We start from the raw sequence: 5,888 nt of genomic DNA, 5'->3' as shown, positions 1-5,888 counted from the left end.
TACCGGCGGCAATGAACTGGGCACACGAAAAACGTACGAAACGAAAAATGCAAGAGAGGAGAAAGGCGGTAGATGCGGTATGACAGAGAATATAATGATAATAATAATAATAATATAGTCGCGTATCGGGACGGCGTGTGTATTTGTGTGCGCGTGCGGAAGAAAAAGCGATCACCGGTCTGCGGAAGGGGAATAAGTACGGCGCGCGAAGATGCAGCAACAGCAGCAGCCGTCTTCATTTCTCTCTCTATACAGCTGCTGCACCAGCGACCGTCGTTCATTTCTCCTTTTATTATTCATCTTTCTCCGCGCAATATCACTCTTATAGACACTTCTATTATCACGGCCAATGGGTTATACACACAAACACTCAATGATAAATAGATAAATATATAATATATCAGAATGATCCGGACGTCTCCTCCCTGTGGACTCACTTCCGACGCCTTCGGTTTCGTGACTTGGTGTTATGTATACGCGAATAATAATATATTATATTATTATTGTTGCCGCCGTGACTATAGGTCGTCACTCGTCTGACAAAACATTCGCGCACGTTTTTTGTCGTAGCAAATACGTAGTAAAAAAACGATTTTATCGCAACTTGAAAGCTATACTATAATCGGTATCGTGCTTTGTTCCGTTGTGGACTTTACGCTCCGCAAAAGTTAAGCTTGACTATCCATAGCTGCATGCGTTTATTTGCACACCGCTCAGAATTTCGACCTTATTATTTTTAAAACGAATATCATGTTAGGTACAATATGCAACCACGGCTAATTTATTATTTAATTTATAGAACAGTCAGCAGATTATAATAGTACAGTTGGCAGTTACTATAAGTTAACAATACTAAATTTTCTTAATATGTAATTAACATTTAACAATAAATTAAATCAAAGAAAATTACAGCTTTAAAAGTAATTTCTTATAATTTTTAAGTAAATAAACATATTAAATATGTAACAAGTTTATTAATAATTAGTAAGGTATTATTTAAGTATGATTATCAAGGCTCGAAACTTTATTAAAGTTCTCAAATATGCTCATACATATGCGTTAAAAAACATGCAATTCATTACCTATTAAGTAGTCGAACAATATTCTGGCATGACTAGAAACTAGCCATTGGGTTTGGCTATATTAAATGAAAAAAAAATTAACAGTTTATGGCTTAAAATAAACAAAGGACCACTGGCAATGAAGTAGTAAACTAACATAATCTAAACACATTAAATCAATAAACTTATTATCTGAACTAAATTTATACTAACATTTGGTTGCTTCATTTTTAAGTGTTTTTATGTCTAATAAGTAATAAATAGTAGGTACAAAATGTTGAGGATATTCCATTAAATATAATTATTTTTAATATTATTATTATTTAGACTGTGCATGATAGGTAGTTTTATTTAATTTAAAGATTTATAATTATAAAACATAAGTAATATCAATATAAAATAGATGTATTATAAAATTAATACATATTTATTTTAAATTTAATAAAGCTAAATGCTAATATTTAGCTGAATAACACCATAAAACTATAGATTATAGTATATTAAGTAAATATGCATACAATATATTTATTATTATCATTGTTTAAAATTATTATTTCTTATTTCTTATATTTAAAATTAATTTTAAATGTTTGTACATAATATTCTGTATTCATAATAATTTAAGGCAATCTATTAACATTTTAGGATATTCCTTTACAGTGGGCTTAATGAATTAAATTAAACTCATAAACATTGACTAAAATACAATTAAAAATATGCAGTTCTATATATTAATGAATTAACATGAATATTCTAAAAACTGATATAGTGACACAAATTACTATTACCTACTATTTACTATTACCTATTAGTTATTACTACATTAATAGTGTAATGTGAAAGTTTAGTCTAGATATTCGGGTCAGAGCAAATTGAATTATTAACAAGATCATTATTAAGACTATCTCTTTTGGAGATGAGATATACATACTTTTAATTTGATAATAAGCTTTCTCTATCAATGTTTAAACAGTTATGATAACCGATACATAGAATTATTAAAATATTTACCAACACCAATATTAAGTGAAATTACACTGTACTTTAAGTTGTGAATTAATAATAAATTCACTTTTATAGTTATGGGTATAATGCTTTTTTGAGTAGGTACTTAGAATTGTTTGAAAATTTTCAATGTTTAACCTAATATAATATATATGTACTAAGTATTAATGTATTTATAGAATTTATACAATATAATTTGTACAATGGCCACAGTTTAAACTGTATACTCTAATACTCTAATGAATAATCCGAATCGCCACATATTTTTAAAAATTATAAAATTTAATTTTTTAATAACAATCATTTTTTTTTATATTACAGTGGACTCTGCTTATAACACTCATGAATATAAGGTTCAGTCACTCATTTGACTCAAAATCGTCTGGAACGGCCCGAACGTATCCAAGTACATTATAAAAATGATATAATTCATCACTTCGATGGTAAGTCTCAAATTTCGTAAAACAAATATTAGAAAATAAAAAATAAAAATTTTCGGTTAAAATTTAGAAATAAATTAATTGAGTTACATATTTTTGATTATTACTGGTTTCGATTCGTACTTTATAAATTTATAATATGAGTGTGTACAATTGTATTACATTTCACATTTATCGTAATAACTTTATCATCTGACTTCATTTATTTACTAATAAATAATATAAATTTAATGCGAGTAGGTATGTTTTAAAGTATATTAAAGTAAAAGTAAAAAATGTAAAATAAAAATTCATAAATAATTAAAATTGTCGTGTTTTTTCCCACTTCGACTTTTAGGTTTATTCGGCTGTAAGACTCACATTGTGCTGGTCTCGAAGTGAGTCTTATAAACGGCGTCCATTCTATTATAAACTATTATCATTAGTACTATAAAGTTTAATAACTCAGAAACTACTCATTAAAATTTCGATTTAACATGTATTAACACCAAAATGTTCAAAAACATCATGTTCTTAATTAATTTACAATGAATTATGTTTCTCATTTGATAAAGGAAGTTTGTTTCAATGCTGTAAGATTTTCTTTATTATTTTCTATAAAATTTAAGTATGGGAAAAATGATCTTTAGGCATAGGTACTTAGAAATATACCTAAAATTATATAAATATATTTATTATAATAAGAAAAATGGGGGTGAGAATGCTTAGTGAAACAACCTGTTTATACATAGGTGCAACTAAACATAAAAAAGTAATAATAATAATATTATAGCCATCAGCCATCATATTAAAAAAAAAAAAAAACTAGGAAACAAAAGGAGAATAACACGATTTTTTTGTACATATGTAGATATATATAGATTCGCGTGAACCCACGACTTTGGATTCAAAACAAATTCTCACGATTTAAATAGTATGGAAATTGCATACTTTCCCTAATGGCACATTTAATTTCTTAAACATATATTTTATACTATTGTTGATTGAAATAGTATGTCGAAAATTCATTAGCTAATACCCTATTGGTATTTAATATTTATGTACGTTTTATTTAAATTGTTTAGGTATAATAAAATAATACAAATTTAATTATTATGAAATTATATTTAAGTAGATGAATATAAAAAATCGTATTCTTTGTTTGCTTACTTAGGTTATAGATGACTACACTGCATCAGTAAAAAATGATGAGATTACTAAATTTTTAAAGATAATTTCCGGATTGATCAACTAAAAATTCTTTGTATAAAATATTTTATTTTGCTGCCGTTAAATTTATTTATTTTCAACTGCACTGATTTCTTCGATTATGACTCTTATTTATTATTTATAAATGTTTAGAGTAGAAGGTAATTTAATTTTCCAATGTATGTATAAAATTCTATAACAAAAACACATTTTATTGTTAAGTTTATACAATAGAATGCAATCTCACAAGCTTTAAAATTAATACACTCATTCTTCGATACTCATATACACAATAGTAATAGTTAAGTACGTCATTTAAATCAAACCATTGTCTATACATAAATTAAAATGCATGTGATATGACAATAACTTGGCTCAATTTATTCAATTTTTAGCATTGGAATTGGTAGTTTAAATTACTTATTATTATGACCTAAATTATAAGTTCATAAAATAATGTTGGAGGGTCGTTCATTTCCTGTTCCTAACGGTTCAAATCAATTTAGCTGATAAAATAAGTGAACGGCATACTTGAGTTTTCCATAATATTTTAACATTATTTCGATTCAAATTGAGTTGTTTAGATAAATGAATTTAATTTAAATAGTAATGAATATATCGGTTTTTACGATGTTTTATCTTTTATTATAAGTAATATAATTTTTATATAATACAAACAAATATCCTACCTTTTACATTTTTGAGAAAAAAAGAAGCTTTAATAAAAATTGATTATGAGTTATTATACTAGGCCTCGGATTTTAAAGCATATGCTTTTTTTTTTATATAAATGAGATAGAAATCTAATTTTTATACATAAAATCGTTTCACGTCATTCTGATTCCAATTAAAACAATTTTTTTTGGCTATTTTTATGTAAATGCTTTTTTTCAATTATTCCAGCTATGGTTTTTTTTTATATGTTTATTATGTGGACTGAAATATGTTTATACTAGATTATTATTGTTTTCGTTATCGGCTTGTTTATTAAAATATATCTTAAACGTATAGATTGTCGATCTATATATTATAGCCCCCAGTACCTATACGGTCAGTATGCCTATAACATCGATATCGACCATTTCAAAATTTAAGATTTAGTGTTGTAATTTGAAACCTCTTGTATGAAGTATGCAGCATCAATTAATTCAGTGGATTTAGAGAGTCATTTTCTATGCATACAAATGTTCCGTCGGACAATATGGAAGTTATTTTCACTACTGCAAATCTAGAGAAATACGTGGTAATTATTTTTTTTAATTTAAATTAGTTTTTCAAATTTTTTAATTCATTTTTATAATTAGTTTGTTTTAATTTTTGGTTGGGCTTTCTTTCCTTTTTTTAAAAATAAAAATGCTTCTTTTTGGCTTTTTTAAAACAATCGTATGCTTTTTTTAGTTGCTTATCAGCTATTATGCTTTAAAATCTGAGCCCTAGTCATGACTTATAACCGATTAATTATAGTTTTGATTTTGATATGTTATAGCTCATAATCAATTATTTCTTAAGTGTTTTAATGTTATACCAATATTAGTACAGCTTAAAATTACTATCATCGAAAGAGTTATGATCGTAGCAGAACTCTAAAACGTGATATTAACATATACGAAGTTAAAAAGTATATATGGCAAACTTAATTTAACATGTTATAAGTGCTACTAAGTAACTAAGTACTATAAAAGAAAGAAATAGATTGATTCTAGAAGCAGGTATAATTAATAATCTGATAATAAGACGTGCTGTCATATATTTTGTAATTGCTTCATTCCGGCAATAATTATTTTATATAGGGACATAGGATCGATTTAAATCCATTTAATAGATGTACCTATATAATCTTAATGTATTTTACTACTCTCCATATCTTCTATATGTTGTTAACAACTATACAAGCTTGAATTAAGAAGATGATAAATCGAAAATATATTATATCTACTGACTATATATTACAACTAGAAGATAAAATATAAATCTCATAAATGTATATTTTTGACAAGTCGTTATGTTAAGAGATAGATAATGTGTAGAAATCTTGTTATTTATTGTTCCAAAGAGAGTGTCTAGCTGTTGTAGCACCTAGTCCATGATTAATACAACGTGATACTTAAAAATAATTTCTTTTTCGTGTTTAGGCATAATGTATAAACGCCTATATACCATTTATAGAGACTCACAATTATTATTTTATACATTT

Source organism: Aphis gossypii, chromosome 3, assembly GCF_020184175.1.
Source record: "Aphis gossypii isolate Hap1 chromosome 3, ASM2018417v2, whole genome shotgun sequence".
In the NCBI taxonomy this organism is placed as follows: Eukaryota; Metazoa; Arthropoda; class Insecta; order Hemiptera; family Aphididae; genus Aphis; species Aphis gossypii.
This window is presented reverse-complemented; position numbering follows the sequence as displayed.